Source organism: Aquila chrysaetos, chromosome 9 (genome assembly GCF_900496995.4).
Source record: "Aquila chrysaetos chrysaetos chromosome 9, bAquChr1.4, whole genome shotgun sequence".
NCBI classification, from domain to species: domain Eukaryota; kingdom Metazoa; phylum Chordata; class Aves; order Accipitriformes; family Accipitridae; genus Aquila; species Aquila chrysaetos.
Genome location: NC_044012.1, coordinates 15,863,215 through 15,885,933, shown reverse-complemented (window position 1 = coordinate 15,885,933; position 22,719 = coordinate 15,863,215). Strand labels below are relative to the sequence as shown.

Sequence of the window (22,719 nt, the reverse complement as noted above, 5' to 3'; positions counted from 1 at the left end):
CAAGATAATTTCATATTTCTCTGTTTTGGTGCCATCTTAACATTTTGGGGCTTAATAGCAAAACATGCAAGTCAGGTTAACTGGGAATATTCCAGTAAATGGTGTGTCATTGTAAGGCACCAAATTTCAAAGCCAAAGCCATTTTGTAGGAGCCAAAATACTGATTTTTACAAGGCTGAAACTGAGCGAGGCCTTTGCCTGCGCTGGTGTGGCCAGCAGCTCAACAGTCAGGGAGCTCATGCAAGAAATGCAGGAACCTGCTGTACAGATGTCTCTGACGGATTTAACCAGACACACAAATATATACCTTTTGCATCCTTACTAAGTTACCAGCCATGAAGCAACAGATTACTCCAAAGCCTTGTTAAATTTCTCCCGATCAAACTGCTTCATTTTACATAAAGTATCCATTGAAAGCTGGTCTTCTTTCTACTGGAGGGAAGTATTTCCTATTAGAGCTGGTGGTTTTGAGAGATCTCTTCCATGCCAATGTCTGACAAGAAGTTTATTTGATATCCAAAAACTTTTTGTGGAATGAGGAAAGTTTTCTTCATTGTATTGCAGAGAAATAGCCAGGGAAGGCTCAAAAATGAAAATGGCAATGCAGGAAATTATTTCCCAAGCTTGAGCCCTGAGCCTAAAAATTCCAAACAGCTGAATCCTTGTCCCCCGCATGCAGTTCCCTCAATTTCAGTGTGGATCACCAAAGGGTTTTTTTCTAGAATCAGAGCCTTGATAAATACTTTAGTTCTTTGTTGATGTACACTGCTTTTGCTGCATTAACTTCAGAAATACTTTGCACCAGGTGAAGGTCTGCCTCCTGGTCAGTTTGTTCTAGCCATGGACCATACTCAATTAAAAACTACAAAAAACTGTTTTCCTTTCAAATTACTGTGGTGGGTTGACCCTGGCTGGATGCCAGGTGCCCACCAAAGCCGTTCTATCACTCCCCCTCGTCAACTGGACAGGGGAGAGAAAATATAACAAAGAGCTTGTGGGTTGAGATAAGGACAGGAGAGATCCCTCACCAGTTACCATCACGGGCAAAACAGACTCAGCTTGGGGAAAATTAACTCACTTTATTACAAATCAGCCACAGTAGGGTAATGAGAAATAAAACCAAATCTCAGAACACCTTCCCTCCACCCCTCCCTTCTTCCCGGGCACAGCTTCACTCCCGGATTCTCTACCAACCCCCTCCAGTGGCACAGGGGGACGGGGAATGGGGTTTACGGTCAGTTCATCACACGTTATTTTCTGCCGCTTCATCCTCCTCAGGGGCAGGACTCATCACACTCTTCGCCTGCTCCAGCGTGGGGTCCCTCCCACAGGAGACAGTCCTCCATGAACTTCTCTAACGTGGGTCCTTCCCACAGGCTGCAGTTCTTCACGAACTGCTCCAGCATGGGTCCCTTCCACGGTGTGCAGTCCTTCAGGAGCACACTGCTCCAGCGTGGGTCCCCCACGGGGTCACAAGTCCTGCCAGAAAACCTGCTCCAGCGTGGGCTCCTCTCTCCACAGATCCACAGGTCCTGCCAGGAGCCTGCTCCAGTGCGGGGTTCCCACGGGGTGACAGCCTCCTTCGGGCACCTACCTGCTCCAGCGTGGGGTCCTCCACAGGCTGCAGGTGGATATCTGCTCCACCGTGGACCTCCCTGGGCTGCAGGGGGACAACCTGCCTCACCATGGTCTTCACCACGGGCTGCAGGGGAATCTCTGCTCTGGCGCCTGGAGCATCTCCTCCCCCTCCTTCTGCACTGACCTTGGTGCCTGCAGGGTTATTTCTCTTACATGTTCTCGCTCCTCCCTCCGGCTGCCGTTTCTGTCCCAGCAACTTTTTTCCTTCTTAAAAATGTTATCCCAGAGGCGTTACCACTATCGCTGATGGGCTCGGCCTTGGCCACCGGCGGGTCCATCCCAGAGCCGGCTGGTATTGGCTCTCTCGAACACAGGGGAAGCTTCCAGCAGCTTCTTACAGAAGCCACCCCTGTAACCCCCCCCCCGCTACTAAAACCTTGCCACACAAAGCCAATACAATTACACGTTACAGTGTTATGTAACATGTAAATACATCAGTATTATTTACCTGAGTTTAACAAATTAACTGAAGATTAAACCTTGTTATTTAATTCTTCCAGCTTCTGCTTTCATAAGGGAATGTAAGGATTTTATGGGCATTATTTAAAACAAAAATTTTTATTTCATCATAAAGCCTTTGAAGAACTGAATAAAAGTGTTACACAGTTGTTACACATCTCAAGGTGAGGAGAATCTTTGAAATTTACTCTGAAATTAGAGACTTTAATCTGCATAATTTATACACTGAGTATTCATAAAAAGGTCTACAATTGAAACTCACCTGTCATCAAAAGTAAAAGGATGGAAACAATGGCTAAGACTGAGGCAGGGAAATGGTGTTATGGATGTTATTTCCTAAATATTTTCTGAGGAACGGTTTCTACCAGTTACTGAGGAAATTAAGGAAATGTGACAAAGCAACAATCATTTCCAAGTAATAGTTCTTTTTTCTTTTCATTATCTGTGCTGTCTGCCCTCAGATCTCCTGCATTGTTCAGATTTCAAAACATTTCCTGTTGTAATAGACAAGCATGAGACTTTCTGCCCGGGCAAGGAGAGCTTGGCTCCTGCAGCGCAGCTCTCTCCCTGGGCAGTTCTGGGTCTGCTGCTATAGGCCAGTACCGAACAGCCAGCTTGGGAGTGTTCATTAATGATGGATAATTTTCCTAGGGTCAGAACTTGGTTTGAATAAACATGTAAAAATCGAGCTATAATTTTCAAATAATAAGCTGGACTTCCCCCATTCTGCTTATTTCCTTCTCCTGCCTCCCTAACCTCCCCGGAGGCACAGGATTGCTACTTCTTGCCTTTGGAAACACTTTTGGCTCATAAGGGTTTTCCCTCTTTGCCTTGCTACTGGCAGAAATTATCTCAGGAGTGCCTGTTTTATCTCCAGAAGGGATATCATTGCTAAACAAGAGTCCTGGGCAGGATTTACACCCTTCCTCTGGAAACACAGGAAGCTAGTGTCAATTCCTGCTCATTCACAGACTCATGTCAGCTTGTCAGGGACTACCGTTCGTTAAAAATTTAACAGAGGAAACCTGACAGGATTGGTCTCTTGGTGCTACAACAATATAAATATTTAATAATGACATGATGATACATTTTTATTAACACAGCTGGCATTCTGTGCTTAAGCACAATGGGATAGTAGTTCTCTTTATGACTATGCACCCGGTAAAATACCTATGTAATAGGTGGATGGACCAAAGATACAGTGAACAGTGCAGAAGAGGCAATGTCTTATGACCAAAGTGGCAGAAATCCCTAGTGATTTTCCCATAAAATACAGCTGTTTGTGGACTCTGAAAGAATTTCAGAATTGTGGAGTCTTGAGCCAGAATTTCTATGTACATTTGCCCGCATCCATTGTCTGTCAAAGAGTGTGCCATGGACTTGCTGGAACTACAATACCATGTCCCCAGACCTTGCAGAGATTTCAGGTGCTTGTTCCAGATGTGTTATGAACAGATGAGTGACTGCTGAGACTATACTCTTTAATAAATTCTCCTTTCATGATGAATCTGGCCAAATTTTGAAATTTTGTGCTGTTAACATCTAAGTTTGTGAGCTGGTTCACTGACTGCTGTGGGAGACTTTGTGAGGCAGGGTATAGATTACTTATAATCAAGGAATCATAATCTCTAGAAATTACTGGAGAAAGCAAAATATCAAGCTTTATCACCTTCTCTCTTCGATTTTTCTCATCTATAAAGTCATGTGGCTAGGGACAGTTTGACATGAGGGAGGAACAATGCATTTTTACCTTTTAAAAATATACCTGTTTGATTTACCTATCAAATCTAGTTTTTTCTAGTCTTCTGAAGCATTTCTTGAACATAACATTTGAAACTGGACTTAGTTTGTAATTGGAAAATTGTTTATTTTTTTTCTCTCAGCCCTTTGATTTCTATTTGAATTGATGTAAATAACAAAAGCCACCAATGTTTAATGGTCTGATCTAAAGTACTGCTTCTTCACTGCTTGTATTTTTACTTCTTTGTTCAGTAACTCATGATACCCCACAGACCATACAGTTCAAGGTAGGTTGCAGCAGAATTACTTATACAATTAAAGTTCTTCTCTACACCCACGACTGAAAAATCTATGCCCCTCAGTCAAGTGGGGGTGAACGCTGGGCAGTGACACTGGATGGGTTCAACCTGAGAAAGCTGATGATACAATGTATAGGCAGGTTGATATACCCAATACAAGACTTGCTATATGCTCCCTCTGAGCTAATTTCAAATCTGGGGCCCACAGGCTGAGTCTTAAGCTAGCAATGCATCTAATGTATGTGCAAACATAAAAGGAATATTTCCCTGCCTTTCTTCTCAACTTACAGAAATATTGTAATTAGTTATTTCAGGTGGGAGAAGAAGGGGAAGAAATTTGAAGCAGGGGAAATGTGTGACTGTTGACTTTGCAGTAGCTCTGTCAAAAAAATGTATTCTGCTTTTAATACATACCATTTGGAAAGCAAATCCCCTTTTAAAATGCTTCGGAACTCATGTCCTTTTTAATTGCCTGGAATTCATGGTGGCTGTGTGAGAAAGCCATAAACATATACAATCATAAAAACACATTTAGACAACCCAAACAGAATCAGTGCCATATTATTTTAGTTTATTATTCCTAGTGGAGTACAGATTGGTCTTCCTACTTTGATATTTATTTATACCAAGGAACTACAAGAACATAAATGCCACTCTTGGGATAATCCTAATGCTGGGGCCAAACAGAATACACATTGCATCTGTCTCATTTGCAGTAAAATGAAGGAATGGTTAGGTGTAATCCTGCTAATGAAGGACAAAGTTGAAGGTCAAATGTCGTCTTCAGAACGAATGTGTCACTGTGAAGCTGAGAGAACTGTAGTTCTGCGTTAAAAAGTTTTCCTAAAATATCAAATAACTAAGATTGGGAAAAGGAGAATGTACCTCTTTGGTTGTATTATTCCATTTTCTTTGAAGCCACTCAAGGATTCTGTTCAAGACTTTAGTGCTCATATGAAAAATTAATGATGGGTTTTTGCTAGACAGAAAGCCTTCTTATTTTGCACAAGATTAACAAAGAAAACTCAATGCAGAAGTGAGATACTCAGCAGGGGGTGGTTCTCTCAGAGGCCAGTTCACAGCTTCACACCAGAACATTTATTGACATGGGAAAATACCCACTTTTATCCAAAGACAGTTAAACAGATAGGATATGTGCAGGGCTGTACATACTGAATAACAAGGAACAGATTCTCAACAAAGGAAAATGTCAACCAAAATAAACAAACAGCCTAGCAGCAGGCTGACCCTGTGCTGTGCCTGTGGGCTGTTTTGAGTCTACTGCAGAGCCAAGTGCAATGTTAGTCTTTTGCTAGTTATTGTCAGGAAGTAGATTATCCGCTGAAAGGCTGGAGGGTGACTTCAGACAGTCTGCCTGTAGCAGAAGAAAAGCCAAGGACATGTAGGCAGTATATAATATATACAAGCCAGATCTGCACTCTGCTTACATGCTATTTTGATTTGATGTTCCTCACCAACACAGATCTCATTTTGGGGGGGTCTGGGTACTTTTCCCACATGTAAAATCACAGAGTAAGCTCATATGAGCTTGTCCAACTGAAAGCATCCTGGTTTAACCCTGTCATTCCTGTGTACACCCCTCAAATTTTAAACTTTCTTGGTTTGGTCTAGTCAGCCAACTCTGCATTTTCTGGGATTCAGAAGGGCCATCTGCTACCCACACATTCAAGAAGAAAGCCATCCATAAAAGGTACACATTTTACAAGTTATAATGGAAGTATAGTGAGTTTTTCTTATTTTAAGCTTAAGAAAAGACAAACGTCTATTACTAGTGAATATTTATGATTTGTTCCCAGGTACAGGAGGCTTTTATAAATATCTGTTAAATACAACAGTGCACTACAAAGAGCTGAGTGGGGTTATAAATCTCAGGTCACACTCAGGGTTTCAGGTGTCAAACAAGAATGAAGCAGATCACCCTGGATGAACTGGACCAGAAAGCTTTCTTTCCTTTTCTTATTATGCTAGTAAATGGAGAACTATCCCTCCCAAAATACTGCCATTATGAACTACAAGCTCTGTTTGTCTGTAGGTTCAAAAGGAGTTATGTTAGGTTTGAAAGTACTGTGCATAAGTATGCATGAAAGGTGCAGAATTAGTCTCAAGCAAAAGAAATCTTCCATGTAGAACTTGATTTCCTTAAAACTTCATTCCCATAGACAGCAAGGATGAAGGTTTCCCATACCATCTGGAGTGCCTCTTGCTTTTAAGGTAAGGAAATCTGGGGAACATTGAAGTTGTTGAGAACTGGTCTTTTGCAGGAGGATGCAAGGTAGGGTTTATAAGTTATCATTTCTAAATGATAGGAAGTCAGTTATGCTAGATATAAAAAGACATGAAGCCACAAATAGAGCGCCTGATAACAGCACTTATGAGCTTTTCTAAAAGGCTTCATATTTTGTCCGATTTGGTTATAGTTTGTTTGCTTGAGCAATTCTTTTGAAGTTATCTACAGTGGTGGTACTGAAATGCAGTGACTAGTGTACAATTATAGAACCAGGTTGGCAGAATGATTGAACTGGCTAACTGCCATTTTCACAGCAATTATTTTTTTTTTCTTGTGGATTTTTAGATCAGATCCCTGCAGGAACAGATTGAGTGAAATTTTTATATTGTTATTATGAACGTTTTGATATTGCAGTAATGATTTTTTGATATTTGATAATAAAGCCTTGAGATGATAGCAGTGGAAACCTCAGAGTAGCTTTCATAACCTGTTCATTTTGTGGTTTTTTTTCATGGTGAATTTTTTTTCTTTGCTACCATCGGTTGTTTGGTTTTTTAATTATTTTTGTAGGGATTTCTCTCACTGCTTTTGCCTACCACACAGTACTGCTACATAGGAAGCATATACAAAAAATGTGCTTACTTTATCCTGTCAAGTACTACTAACCAAATACAAAGCAGCACAGCCCAAGTTTGGTCCTGCATCACTGAATTCAGTGAGAGCTTTGCTTTGGCTACATTAAAGAAAGGATCAGGCCCTATCTGAGAACAGATGAATGTTTTGATACAGTGAGATTCTACTCCAAAATTTAGACAGACAGTAGGTTTTAGGAGTGAATATAATTTATATTCCTAAATTATAATCTCTCTAGAACAGGAATGGTATTGCCATGTGTAATCTGCAAAACATCCTATTTTGGCAGGAAGGGCAGAATTTGATGACAGAATTGTAACTACAGCTGTGAAGCGCAGAACTAGAGAGCTGCCTGCAAGGGAGAGGTGTCCTGTACTCGTGGGAGCAGCAGGGTCTCACTGTTGCACCCTCGCCTGCCAAGAAGCCATTTCTGCCCTGGGTTCTCCAAACTTAGCCTCGTGCCGATGAGTGGCTGGTCTTGGTTTGCCCATTGGCTGCTGCCCTGCAGACGGCACCAGCTGTGTTTTCCTCACCTTTGCTCGGCCAGAGCTCTCATTTGTGTTTCCTTCTGCTCTCCAACCAAAAGTGTCCATGAAGTCTTACAGGCACGTATTTATTCTTGAGACTTACAATGCTTTTTTATTCTGGCTGAGATTGACTGACAGGCTTGAAAGTTCCTGTAAGGCAATATGAGAGAAAAACAAGGACAGACAGACAGATAGCAATGGCACGACCCTCATTTCCTTAGGAAACCAAGCTAAAAATGGAAATGTAACCTCAGACCCTTTGCTGAGGGCTTCTCCTTTGAAAGCCAGGATAAGAACAGATATATCCCAGATCAGAAAAGACATGTGGAGATTACTGTATTCTTGTGACTATATTAAAGGAGTCAAGAAAAGAAACTAATTGTGAATAGCTTTTATGTCCTCTTAAATCACCATAATTATTAATAATAAATGTATTGTATTTACTTTTCAAGCGAAAAAATGGTCCCATGGTACAGTTAAAACCAGAGAGGGGTACCTGGGGGACAGAATGCAGATGTGCATGCAGAGGTGCTCCCCCACCCCTGCTCTCCTCTCGAGGGACACACTGAGGAGTGGGCTGCTGTCATGTACTGCACTGGGCTGCAACCACACAGGCAGGTAAAAACAACTGAGAAAGGAGGCTGGCATCAGCGTTGCTTCGCGAGGTAAGGTATACAGACAGCAGAGAGCTTTTCGATTTTTGTCTCATGTAACAGAAGGGAGGTAGGGTGTGTGGGGCGAGCTCATGAGAGGAAAGCCGCATGTCCTCCCCAGGCTACACTCACCTACATGCTGTAGTCGCTCACAGGCAATTTGTAACCATTTAGGTGGGTGTTCTGTATCTGCATGACTTGACTTTAAAGCTTTATTGAAGCTCTTCAGTCAATTCACCAGTGACCTTGAGAGATCCTATCACATGTGCTGGCAATTGTGTAGTTGATGCATTTCCATACGAGGCACTAAACCCTTACATATTGGAAAAGTCATTTGGTCTGTTAGAACTTGCATGGAAAAATACAAATATTTCATAAAGACAAGTGGGCAGATTATTCTCAGGCTATTGATTCCACATTTTGGTCTGCTGAAAACCTGCTGCTAAATAGACCTCCCTACTGGAAAGACTGAGCAAAATGGCCATTACAGGGAGAGACTCTGGGGTTTTATTGATTGGACATGAGAACACTAATCATGAAATAGCAAAGATTGAGCATGCTGTTGTGACTACTACTTGCATAAAAAGGTAACACTTCAGTGTTGGGAAGCCAGATTTTTTTCAGAACATTAACAGTAGCTGTCCCAGATCGAGTCATATCCCTTGCCACATCCAGCAGGGCAGCCAGTTCCTCAGGCTTCTCATTTTCCAGCATGTAGAGAACTGGGACGACATACACATAATGTTGTCTGTAACAAGTAAGTTAGCAAATACATTTGCTGCACTAGGTAGACACTGAAAATGAAACTCCTGTCTCCAGCAAACCTACAGAATAATGTTTTCTCTCTTAAGCATACTTGAAAACAGCATCAGTTTGGGATTTTGAAATCGCTAATTGATTTTCTATTTGATTCTTGTAATCAAGAAGTTAATTCAATTAATTTCAATCAATTATTTTAATCAAATTCTTGTAAACTTTCCTTCCTCCTGACATGCTAATTTTGTCAACTTAAGTATTCAAAACTCAGAAATGAGGAGGCCCTTAAAATTTTGAGCAAGACTAGACTGTTATACAGTTTACTCTTTTACAACAGTATTTGTTTCTTTCCCCCTTTACCTTTCTTTGGTTTTGGGGTTTTTTTATGTAGCTCATCAAAGATAGAGACTAAAAATGTAGATAGAAACTTTCTACACTTTTTTTAAACAAAGGCCAGACTTTGCACATACTTATGTAGCTCCAAGCTTTATGACTTTAAGAAAACACATATGAAATTGCAACATTCATTATCAGACTAGGCAAAACTTAGTAAACTGTAAATGTTTGCCAGAATTTACCTGGATGAGATACTTTGCAATTTCCATGTATGTCCTTTTCTAGCTTTGTCACTAAGCTGGTAGATTTACTCATGAAAAACACCCACGAGTGCAATTCATTGAGGGTTTAACTTGGAGAATAATGTATACAGCCAGAAACCAAAACATGTTAACAGAGAGTCTATGAGCCCCAAACAAAAGCTCACAATATATACACTATTTAGGTAACCAGCTGCCAACAGCTCTGCACAGCATTCTCTGGTCCTTCTGAGTGCCGCCAGGGACTTACAGTCCAGTCTCCTGGTTGTCCCTTTTCCCCACCTTTGCTGAAGTCCTGTTTCTCTTGGATGAGGACTGGGAACTCTGGTTCAGGGGTGTGGGCCTGGCTCACCAGCTCCCAAAATCTGGGGACAATTGTCACTGGGCTCTGAACTGGTCAAGAGCATGTAAGGTGTTTGTCAGAGGCAGGGGAAAGTCAGTCAGAGAAAGAAACAGATGGAGGATGGTTATTCATTACATATCATGCGTGGTCAGTCTTGGAGAGAGACCATGAACAAGCGAAACCTTTGCGTGCATCTTCTTAGGCACTTGGTAGTCCTCTGGTTTGTCAGTGGATCCCCAGGCATCTCCGCTGGCAACCCTAACAGGAGGATGGCAAGGTATCTGTAGATGGTAGGCAGTTACATAGCGGTGAATGGGCTTGGAGGATTTACGTCCATGTGTTTAATCCATCTTGTGGCATTTCTCTCTAGTTTTACCACTCTTTGGCCACATCAGCCACCTTAAGAATAGCAGAGCCCAAGATTTAGAAAATAGGTACCCAGCCTGAAACCTAGACCCCACAACAAAACATTCACTGCCTTTTCAGAAAAAGGATCTAGAAGTAAAGGCTGAGACAAATAATAATTTAGTTTTGTTTGTGCTAGGGTCTAGTCCCAACGAAAGATCCAATCTACACTTCCATGCACAAGTGGATGCAAACTGCACTGATTCAGTGCAGAACACAGGATTGCTGGAGTTTCCTATGCTCCTGTACACTTAGGCACGTCAGAAGCAACCAGTTCTGCATGAATGTGAGAAGACACTGCACAGTATGTAGCTCCTGAAGTGCAATATGATTTTGTTTATTAAGGTAGAAATCAGAATGGCCCAGACTGAGCTCTTCTACCTTAGGTGCAACTCCCTCTGATTACAGGCTGATGGTACATTATGCCTAGTGCCTGCAGTTCTCGGTTCCTCACAGATGGGATTCAACAAGGTGTCTCAAGCACCAGTAGCTCCATGAAGTACTTTACCATATAGGGTCCTGAAAGACATCAGTCCCTTAAATGCCAGTTTGGCCTGCTGAGGGAGCGGTGGATTCGCTCCACATCTGATGAGAGGATTCAAATTGCCAGTTCAGCGGGAGAAGCTGTTGTAGGGATGAAAAGCTCAAAGGACCTCACTCATGCTCAGTGGTCTTGTAATTAAATGTTACACACTTGATGAGCATTGCATTGCAAGCCTCAAGGCTAATTTACATGTTACTACCAAAATGTCTTATTTTATTTTGCTTGTAAAAATACTGTACAGGCATCATTGCATGTCATTGCAAATGGTTTGTATCAATGATGCTTGGGTGACTCTCAAAATTACTAAAAGCTGTACATAATTACTGCTAAAGAGCCCCATACAGAACCAATAATACTTCCTCTACAATAGCTATTTTATGACTAAGATGGCTTTCCTGATGTGACTGACAATGCTAGGATCACAAACAAGCAGCCTGCCAGCAAATAAAGAATAGCTTTTTGGGGAAACAAAGTAGTTTGATTCAATTATGGTATTACATGTATAATTAAAGTGTATGTTGCTTTCCCAAGAGCTGCCCATAATTCAAAACAGTAAGACAGGGTGGGAGGAAGGACACAATAATGAAAGTAGGTAGGAGCTAGTTGTAAGAGTGGTGATAGGTATGATGCCAATATAAGGTATTTACTGGCACATTTAAATGCTTTATGTTGTAAAAGTTGCTTTTAATGATTTGGGCCACATGACTCACATCATTCTTTACACAATAGATGAGTGAAATAGAAGAAGCTTCTCAAGACTCTGGGATCCATTTAGCACATATACCTTTATCAGTTTCTTGTTCTGAGGAGGTCATGCCAGAAGTAACATTTCAATGCAGGCATATCAGATGGACTGAACTGCTGTTTCTTACAATTCACTATTTCTTTAATACTTACTTGACTGACTTCAAAGCAATGCTAAAGCACTGCAACCATTTATTGGAATATATTAATAATAATAAATTGAAGTTTCATTCACTGAATTCCAGCTCTTAGAAGAATAAACAACCTTGTGCAGACACAGAAGAAAGGCAGAGAAATATTAGATGACTTACCCACAGTCTGCAGCAGGTGAGTGAAAGAATTAGAAACAGAATCTCTGGCCTCTGGCCTTTCTTCCAAATCATCTTTCCTGTGTTTGTGCCACAGTAAAATGATTTTGCATATGTCCTGTCTTGGAAATATGAAAAATATATGCAATATGCAAAGCAGCCAATTGGACTGCCTTTTGGAATATATCATCATTTATGAAAGGTGCATCTTGAAGCCTAAACAGATTGTGTGCAATTAATTGCAAACTGTCAAAGAGACTACAGCACTTTACTGCCAATTTGTAAATAAAACCTAGTATGCAAAAGGGCTTAGGCAAGTGAGCCTTATATTCTGTGGATATAGGAAAGGCAATGCGCAAATGCAATGCAACACAATTTTTACACTCCAGCCTTTAAGAATTTTGCTGACCCTGTAAGAAAATGGTGTGGTGCAGAGTCATTGAATGCAGGTAGGCTTCTCCATTGGTAAATATTTTACATAACCCAAATGAAGAAGTCCCAGCTTACTTGAAAAGCTAAAAGAATAAAAAAACTCATCAAGTGCAAAAGAAAAACATAATTTTTATTAAAATCTTGGTAAATACATAAGCATTTTTGTACCCTAAAGACTTGCTGAACGATGGTGGTGAAGTGTGGATCATTCCAAATATAGGGGACTGCAAACAAAGCAGATTCCCTTTATGTCCTGATTCTGACCCTCAGATGATCTTTGTTTATAAATATGCTCATCCTGGTGGCTGGCCAATACCTGACTTGATTCCTTATCCAGTGCTGTCGAGCTCCCTTTGTATCACTGCTGTTACCATCCTGTATCTCATTGTTCCCCTCCATAATATTCAATAAATACAATATGTTTGGTGCCACTACTGATCTGCTGAGCCAGTCAGTGGCCAGCCCAGTGACTCAGGCTTGGTCTCAGCTTCAAAAGAAAAATGATGATGCCTGTCTTTCTAGGTTTGAACCCCTCCGGTGAACAGCATCACAAATGTAATACAGACCTTCAGTAATTACCGAAACAGCAGTTTGTCACAAGCTGCTGGCAGCACTGATGGACAATCTGCTTGTGGGTATAGTTAGAGGAAGGAATATGTAAGAAAATATGATATTTGTGACAAGCTTAACTTGGAAATTTTTTTCAGGGGATCAAATGAACATGTGGAGGCAGTGTAGATGAAGAACCGGGTACCCATATTCATTAACAATTCTTTCCACCTCTCTGGTATTTAACATATATGCAAAAATTACTCCAGTGTAAATGGGAATTTGGCCCAAGTAGTAGCCACAACTACATGAAGTGCAATTTGTATCTCCTCTGAACTTCACATACACCAGCAGTTTCCAAGACAAGTAGATTTGGCCCCTGGGGAAGAGCAGAACTGCCTACGTATCCCAGTCATCCTCCACACTGGTGCCATTGAGGGGGTCCTTGCGATGCTCAGTAAATAAAAAAAACCCTTCTCCACTCCCCTAAGCCTTATAGCAGGCCCTGAGCTTACTGCAACATGCAGGCATTTCTCTGCACTCTGTGAACCTGAAAAAAATGGAAATCTAAAAGTCTGCTCTTCATGTGAAGCAGCATTATTCTTTTTCTCCCCTTATCTTGTAGTGCAATTACAGTTCCAGAAATTACATAAAACATCCAAATCCACCGATGGTGTGGCAAATTCAAGGTTGAGAGAAGATGAAAGAAAAAATGGACTCTGAGCCTGATAGGCTTTGGATGGAGCTTTACAGGGAATCAGCACTCCAAAGGATGCTGTCGCAGGGGGGGACCTGCCCACACAGGGGAAACGCAGGCCCAGCTCACTGCAAAATCAGAAATCTAGAATTAAGAGGAGGGAATGCGCTGCTTGACCCAAGCCAAATTAATAATGATACTTCGTTTCACAGCTTAATATTTAAACAATGTTGCTCCAATTAGTGAATTGAAGACTTTTTGTTTTCTATGAGATATTTTCTCTCCTCCCCAAATTAAGGTATTTTACTTCCTTTCAGGATTTTTATCGAACTACATTGCACTTGACTCCAGGGACAGAAGGTTTCCTTCAGAAATCTTTGCTGAGTTTATGGCACAAACAGCTATGTCCCTCCAGCCTTTAACTCAAACGTACAAAATCTACGTGTCCACATCTCTTTGTTTGTATTTTGTTTGTTGCACTGCTGGATACTGCTTGCGTTTCACCAGAAAAGGCTCTCCAGTCTGCAGCTATCATATTTTCCCTCTCACGTCACTCAAGCAAACTGCCTTGCAGCTTGCCTGCTGCCGAGGTGGGAGCTGAGCCGCTGGAGCCCACTGGCCCCTCCTGGGGGCCCGGCATGCCAGGCACCTGCTCGGCCCCCCGGGACCTGTGGGTGCGGACACGAGCCGGGCTCCCCAGCACTGCTGGGAGCCAAATGTGATTTTGCCCGAACGAGTACTGGAGGATGGGGCTCTCATTCAGAGCCACAAAGAACTCTTTAAAAGCAGTAGATGAACACTGGACATAATGACCTCCCCCTTTCTGAAGAGCTAACCCAAACACGGTGAGCCCTCTGAACAGTCCAGCTTTAGCCTTCGACCGTGTTCATTAGAGTTATTTTGATGTACTGTGATGAATGCAAGAGATCACTATACATTAAAAGCAGAGCTCCATAAGCAGTATGGAACAGTGTTTGTATGCTGGCTTACAGGTTTACCCTACAGTTACTAGGCTAGTCGTTTCCAGCTGTAAATCAGGAGAATTTGGTTGCTACTCAGGGTTTTGCCCTCCCTTCCCCCTCTCTCTGCCTCTGAAGTCATCACTTTCAACTGAAAATTTTTAAGCGTTATCTTTATCTACAGTTTTCAGTTTCTTTAAGAGCTCAACCCTATTGCTCTTACCACTACCTCTGCAGGTGCTCCTGGAAAGTGAGGAAGAGACCTCCGCTGCCTGTGCCTATTGCCAGTGTGACTCTGGAGTTTCCCAGCTCTGGTAAGGTACCAGTGTGTGCTGAGCAACACTGATGTTATCCTGGGATACTAACACGTATGTCATGTAATGCTTGTATGTCACAAAGATTTTGGAGGGTCGAATAGGGAGGGAGAATGGGGAGAGCCTATTATTTTCTTTAGAAATAACCTTCCTCCTCTGTCGTCCCTTGACATCTGCCCCTCACAACAGGCTTGTGGTGTAATGTGTGCACTTCTCTCCCCTGCAAAGGCTCTGCTCCTTTTAGAAAAGGCTTCCAGAAGGATACTGACAGCGCTGAAATCCCACTCAGTCTGCTGGGTTTTTACCAGCCCTACTCAATTGCCCTGCAAGAACAGAGAGGAATATTTTCCCTGCTCTCTGGAGTAAAGTCCGCCATTACCATGTCACGAAAGAAAATAGGCTGTTTGGTAGCTAAGGAAAAATGCTGACTTTAAACCTGAGATAAGGCTCTATCATTTACACTAATGAGCTCACTGGTGGGGAATTTGTAAAATTTTATGATAAAAAGTAGCTGTAGTCAGTGTTTGATGGAACTTACTATTTTACTTTTTTGCTGAAAATACACATAACTACTCATAATTTTCCCATCCAAACATAGAAAGAAATAAATGCAGCAAGAATTGTCCCAGTAGAAGTTCAAAGATCTTGTAAGTAAGTAATCCATTATTTTAAAGATTTATTCTTTAACCACGAGTTGTTCTAAATTCTGCTGGGAAGGCTATAGACACTTTTAACTGGTTGAATAACAAATTAGTTACTCTGAAGGAGGAGCCCTTAATGCAATATTAATATCAGGATTTTAATTGCTAGTAACTTACGGTTAAAAGTTAACCCCCTAGATCTGATAGTCATCATCGTCCTGTCAGATTTTGATTTCTGATGGAAGTGTGCCCTGGGATACACCGTGGCATTGCCCCATAATAGTTTCTGTGTTGGGTACCATGTATGTCCAATATGTGCAGTGAAAAAGGGGAGGTATCTAATAGCCCTTGTTATCATATACTGCCAGAGCAGTAAATGACAAGTGTTAAGGAAATCTCCCAGCTACTGTAGAGTACAAGGGTGTAGACCGTTCTGTTCAGAACCAGAATAAATTAGTCTGGCTGGAGAGAGTAACCCTGCTATAAAACTAATAAAAATGGAAGAAAGCAAAGGGATGACAGTAAGCAGAGAGGAATAGACATGTCTCCAGCTGAAGGGCTGGAAAACTCTCACAGCTTGGCATGCATGTGAGACATGAATGAAACTCCAGCATGTTTTCTCTCCCCCTCTGGTTTTTTTTTTTTTTTTTTTTGCAGCCCACCCACTCCATTTGAGGTATTTAAACTCCACAGAGTCCCTGGTTCAACGCCTAGAAAAGCTGGCCAGAGATGCAATACAGTGCATGGACTTCATTGCGTGTGACCACTCCCTGCTGTGTGCAGACAAGAAGTAAGTCCTTAGGAAATATTCCATGTGCTGGTTGTACCCCTGCAGCCTTGTTTCCTACCTAGGGGTAGCTGTGATTCTGCAGTACTGTCTCAGCCACCTCACCCTCCTAACAGTCGTGGTTTTGACTCATCACTTTGATAGCAATTTGGGAAGGGTTGCTGGGTGGTATGATTGGCACTAATCCCAGAGGAGGAATAGCAGAACAGTAAGCAATGAACATGGAGACTTGGATGTGGGTTTACTGCTGCTGAAAAGAAAAGGACAAACAAAAGGGAGAAAGTATGTAGTGGATAGGAGAAAAATATAAGGAAGGGATACAAGAAGGACACCTGGTTTATGGGCTGTTACTGATGTATTTTCTAACTCCATGAGTGCTGCAAGCGCTGGGAATACAGGAAAACAAGACAGACCAACAAAAAAGATCGGTGTGAGAGACTGCAAAGTGGCTGAGAAGCTGCCCTTGCTTGCAAGTCATCACAATTACTATCATCTTTCAAGAACACATTGCATTTTTCACAAAAATATTGTCAAATCCATGGCTTTTGTATATCTGTCTTGATATGGCTCCTCAGGAGATTTGAATTTTCTGGTACCTAAAAGTTTGTGGCTACTTGTCTCCTTCCTGGCTAGCTTCCCTCATTCCTATACCCATAACTTTGTACCTAATACAGAAGTGCTGAAGTGCTGCTACTTTTCTTTGAGAAGAGCAGCCACTAGAGGGAAGGATGCATGCGGAGAAGTTTTCCTCAGCACCTCTCGTGCTTCCTCCATAAGTAAAAAAAATTCATAATTTTACCCAGCAATTGTAAGGTGGCCTGGTTTATCCTTTCACATAAAATATATTGAATGAGATTATTTTTAGTATTGCAGTTTCACCATACATCCTGAAACACAGCCAAAGTTACGGGCCAGAAAAAAAAAAAAAAAAAAAATCGTTGGCTACATTACAGACAAGATTGGATTACCTGTTCAAACAGAGCTCTTAATTCTGCGCATAAATAGAATCCACAAATACAAGAGAACTTCGGTAGAAAATAAAGCCAGCCAACAGCCCCTAATAACCCCTAATTATTAGGAGTTTCAGTTAACATTTGGACAGCTTTGGTCTTAATTCTTTTAAGTCTGAAGAGGCAGCATGACCAAGGTGGCCACATTTACAATTACAGTGAGCACACACGCTGTTCCAACCCATGCTGGCTTTAGCTGAGTGTTCTCTGGCAGCTTGGGTTGGGATTTTGCCCTGTTAAAATATAATTACTTATCTGAATGGCGACTAATTTCCAGTCTGAATTATTTATTTGTAACAATGCACTTGTTTTGACAGAAGTCTATGACAAGAAAAACAAATCAAGCTCCTGACCTTGGCATCATTGCTTACTTAGGAATTTTTTGTACCTGAAAGAAAACATGCTAATATACCATCCAAGTAATGAATTAACTTGCATGTTATCAGTAAATACAGCAACAGAAATCTAGCTGTAAAGAAGACACCTCTTAAGGTAAGACTGAAATCCAATGTCACTTTTAAAAAAAAAAGAGAAAAGAAAAGCTTGACTGCGCTATACTACATATGGACAATTACGGTTGTATAAGTGAGAATGTTTAATAGTTGTCTCAAGGATGGTGTTTTCAAATACCTTTAGCAGTGAGCTAATATTCTTTCCCAGTTTTAAAGTTGCCTTATGTAATATATATATATATATATATATGAGATCAGAAGTCAAATACTGTATTGCAGGCAGTCAAAAAAAGCAGTAGATGACATTTTCCAGATTATCTTAGTAAACTGTGTTGTTCTTCAAAATATACAAAACACATCTGTGCAGCCCAATGATCCTTCAAGGCAGACAATTTTATATTCAGGTACTGCTGCAATCCAGGCTTTGGTTAAGATTGCGTAACAGTTTCCCCTTTGACCTTCTGTTTGCAACTACCCGTATCCATCAAAAATTCCTACTTCTGAGACTGAGGTTTGCCATGGTTGTGAACTGCAAAAGGTGAATTTTTATTTCAACATTTTGTCACAATATTTTTGAACATTTCAAAACACATGAAGGTACAGGGAAAACACTAATCTTATTTTGTTTGATATTCTCTGGCCAGAGTGAGATCTGAAAGTAAAAATCAGAACTATTTTTCTGTAGGAAGGAGTGTGTGATTAATTTTGGGAAGCAATCTGGTTTCATTTGATCAAATAAAATTACAGAACGTTTGGATATGAACATATGCGAACGATCACCTGGCAGTTATTCTCAGGTACACACCTTGGAAAGCACAGGCACTCTTTAGGTGTCCATGCTACTGATGGGTTTTACTCTCAGCGATGCCATCTTTCTCCTGCAACCACAAATGATCACAAGAGAATTCCCTTGGCCTGGTGGTGTTCTCCCCAGCACCTGAACCAGCCTGTCTGTGCCATTTTCTGTCCTCTCTCTGCTGTGTACGACCTGCACTGGCAGGCAAGTCTTTGTGGCCTTTCTTATTCTACAGGGTGTGGCACATTACAGATAATTTCTGCTGGATGGCACCTTAACAATTCATCTGCTCCTGCTGTGCACTCTCTCACTGAACTCGGTCTGCTCTTTGAGATGCCTTAATTGCTTGCTGTGGAAGCTGAAGGTGACACCATAAGCAAATCACCATAAATACATGCAAACGTCTCTTACAACAGCAAATCAGATGGTTGTAGGTAGTGCACAGTATGGATCAGCAAGAGCTGTTTTGCTCTAAATCTCATTTTCACCCATCTTCTGACTTTGTACAGAATCTCAGCAAATGCTTGGAAAGACAACTATCTTAAGTTTATATGGGCATATATAAACCCCTGAATTGCTTTTTGCTGTTTATACTTCATAAACTAATATAGCAGTGAACAAACTGCATTTTCAGAGCTGTGAGCAAACTGCATTTCATATAAGTTATCCAGTTATGGGCCAGACCTTGCATTTCTTACTCAAGAAGGATTAAATCAAAAGGCAAGTAGTCTGTGAAAAGATGGTTTTATACACAGCTAGCTAAACTCTTGATAAATTATTCTCTCCAAGGAAAAATAAAGGTTTCTAGTAGATTTCTCTGTACTTGTTTTCAGAGAAGCTTATGCTTGCCCCCCTTAGAGGCTTTCTTCATAAGTGAAGCTAACATTAAATGTCTAGTGAGATTGAGTTTCTAAGGATGATTTTCCTAAAACAGGATTAAGGCTCACTGACAGTGTAATGCAGGGCAGGTAATGTTGCTGCTGCTCATGATTTAAACTGCTTTGTGGCTAAACGATGTTTGGGTTTCTACAGATAATGGTTCAGTACCTCTGGGCTCTAAACTTGCTTCTGTAAGAGGTAAAAACCCAGGTAATTTTGGTCTTTCCATATTTTTTTTTCTGGAACAAAGTAAGCAACCCTCTTATGACTTGAGCAGGATAGTAACCAGTCCTGAAGTGGTTCTTCAGAGACTTATGAGGATCATTCCATTAATTTTTTTTCCCCTCGAGATTATTTCTAAATTGTTTGTTTGTTTTTCTTTAACCATGGGTGAAACATTAGGAGAGTTCTACAAACTGATAGTCTGTGGTCAATCTGTCAACATCAAGGTCATGGCTAGTTACTGTGCAATGGACAGTTCACACATTTTCTCCACATCCACAAAAGTATTTCTTAAAAGCAAACATCACACAAACAAAGAGCTCTGCTTGACAAATACGTTAGTTTCAGTCTAATATCTACAACATCTATTACAGTTTGTTAATACCTTGACACTGCTCTGAATAACAATTGCCCTATTGTATCTCGATGACATTGATTAACAAGGCAGTTTGTAATTAGATGGGGTAATGTAATTCCTGGCCCTCTGTAAACATCTGGATTTGCAAATCCGCACTCCTAGCTTGGGAGCTCTTTGCCACACATCACTAATTACGCCATGTTCTTATATATCAGTATCTACATCCTCCTGCTGAGCATCTCTTCTTTGTTCACAGTACGAGTCAGAGCCTGTTGTCAATACAGAGAAAATCAACATAACTGCCTAGCGCCGCATGTGACATTTAATGAAAATGAAGTAATGTCTAATTTGCATGGCTGGTGTTACTTTATTAAAGCCAGAACTGCAGAAGCTGGGTGCTACAGTGCTAGTCAAGTGTGCAAGACTGATAATCTGTGGCAACGATGGTGTCTGGCACAGGAAACTTTGCATCCCCCTCTTGCCTGCCTGCCCACCTCCTATGTGAGGAATAGGGCTTCTGCTAAAAGTGACAGATTTGTTCATTTTTCCAGGCCCGTCTGTTCTTGTTCTTTCTGTTAACTCCATCCGTCAGAGCGCGCAAAGCAGTCAAGGTGGCTGGGGGAGGAAGGCCCACCCTGCTTCCTCCCAGGAGGGTTCACCACAAAACATCAAGGGCAACTTCCAGCTCAGGAGGGAAACGCCTTCTGGATTCACATCAGCAAGCTACAAATAAAAAGCTCTATAGCACAAGAAAATAGACTTCTGTCATGCACAAGAAGCATCTTAGAAGAGAAATATATGAATATTTTGTACATAAAAAAGAGCCATGTATGTCGGAAGAACACACAGTCAAGCACTCAAAAGATTTAAAAGGGCGGAGTTGTGCTCCATCATGTTCCATTTCCCCATGCCTCAGTACTGACAAGGATGCAAAATGCTCATGTTTGCTGATTTTTATTTCCTTTAGCCTTATTAGTACTGCTTAGAAATATTTAGAAATATTAATTTTATTTTTAAAGAATTCTGATTCTGACTTCGGACTCAGTTAAGAAGGTCAGCAGTAATAATACATTATAAATCATAAGCTTATGTCTTGAAGTAGAACATAACACATCTTCTAACAGGTTGTGGCTCCACCCACTCAGTTTTATCTCATTTTCGACTTCTCAGGAGAGTTTTTGTTTCCTTTTTATTATGTCTCCAACTCCTTTCTGACTACATTCCTTCCCCTATAATCATTTTGCCTCTACATTGGTTTCCAGACTGTTTCACTGCTGAATGTCTAAAATGAAGTGTGGGGTATTTTGATCCTCTCTGAAGTATGATGCCATTGGTTATAGCTACACCCCGTCCCCTCCACGCCAGCCAGTACCAAACCGCGGGCAAACTCTGATACTTCACAGACTTCTGTCTGAGCAACTTTACAGACACACATTTAATGTAGCAGGGCAGTAATATGAATAAAGTTTTATTTGTAGCAGTTTTCAGAGAGAGATCAATTTGCCAGGTAAAATCTTATGAACCACACAATCGGAACAACACAGTAAAATAAATTAAAGCCTTTACCAAAATTCATAATGATTTGCACTGGAGCCCAATTTTGGATGATACTCAGTTTCCCAGAGAGGATGCTACAAACTCCATGTAAGTTTTTATCTCTGAATATAAGTTTAATTTTGCAAACAGATCTGCCAGTTAGAAAATTATTTTGTTCCAGTGGTTTGTTTCTAATGGTTCTAATCAGTAAGTCTCTTCTTTTGCGATCCCGGGTTATGATTTTTTGCCAGCACATCCAGAATGAACACTGGTCGGACGTCCACCAAGGCACAGCAATCTTTGCACTTTGGGAAGTAACACCGGCCTTAAAACCGCGCTCCAGGCTGGAGCCATCCGGGGGCAGGGCAGGCACCAGGGGTGGCACTTTCCCCGAGAGCCGGCTGCTCGCCCGGCCAGAAAAAGTCTCTACGTGCTGTAGAAGTTTCTTGCTGGGGAAGCCTTGCCGGAGGCACTGCGTCTTGTTGCTCCCCGCGATGGGAACGAGGCGGCTGAAGGAGACAGCGGCGATCGGACACCCCGGGAAGGGGGACCCTTCTCATCCCATCCCTCGGTGCGGTCTCCGGCGGGGAGGGCGCGGGGGGGCGGATCCGTCCGCGGCTCAGAGCGCACCCGGCGATGCTCTTTCCGCTCGGAGACGGCGGCAGGCCTTTGCCCCGCCGCGCAGCACAGACCCTTTCCTTCCAGGCTTCCTCGCCCAGGAGCAAAGCGGAGACCCGCGGCCCCGTTCCGCCCCCCGGGCCCTCAGCCGGGCTTCGCCCGACACCCCGGTCCTCGCCGAGCTGCCGCGGGCCCCTCCGCTCCGCGGGGGCTCTCCCGCCCCGCGCCCCCGGCCGCGCCGCCCCAGCCCCAGCCCCAGCCCCGTGGGGTGCCGCCGCGCCCCGGCGCTCCTACCTGCGCGGTGCGGTGCGGTGCGGTGCGGCGCGGCGCGGTGCGGTGCGGTGCGGTGCGGGCGGCTGCTCGGCACCTGCTCCCGCGCCCGCGCCCGCGCCGCCTAACAAAAGCCGCGGCGTCAGGTGGCAGGAGACGGACTGCGCGGCCATTGGCGGCGGCGGCGCGCGGCGGGCGCCGGTTGGGCCGGGCGCGGCGGGGGCGGGCGCGGGGCGCTGACGCCAGCGCGGGGCCGGTGGGGAGGCGGGGCCGCGCCCCGCGCCGTCTTTGTGCTCGCCGGCAGCC

The 22,719-nt window shown here is 42.5% G+C and overlaps 1 long non-coding RNA gene across 3 annotated transcripts; it reads left to right on the top strand.

Annotated features, from left to right (window-relative positions):
* Window positions 1-4,227: 4,227 nt before the first annotated feature.
* LOC115345817 lies at window positions 4,228-21,672 on the top strand. 3 transcript variants are annotated; one of them, XR_003924936.2, is made up of 6 exons: window positions 4,228-6,185; window positions 6,352-8,209; window positions 11,831-11,912; window positions 14,768-14,844; window positions 15,443-15,491; window positions 16,179-21,672. It is a non-coding gene; the product is annotated as an uncharacterized LOC115345817 (long non-coding RNA). The 3 variants fall into 3 exon arrangements; XR_003924935.2 differs by lacking the exon at window positions 15,443-15,491 and having other exon boundaries at window positions 14,768-14,849; window positions 16,143-16,275; window positions 17,600-21,672; XR_003924934.2 differs by lacking the exon at window positions 15,443-15,491 and having other exon boundaries at window positions 14,768-14,849; window positions 16,143-21,672.
* Window positions 21,673-22,719: the final 1,047 nt, after the last annotated feature.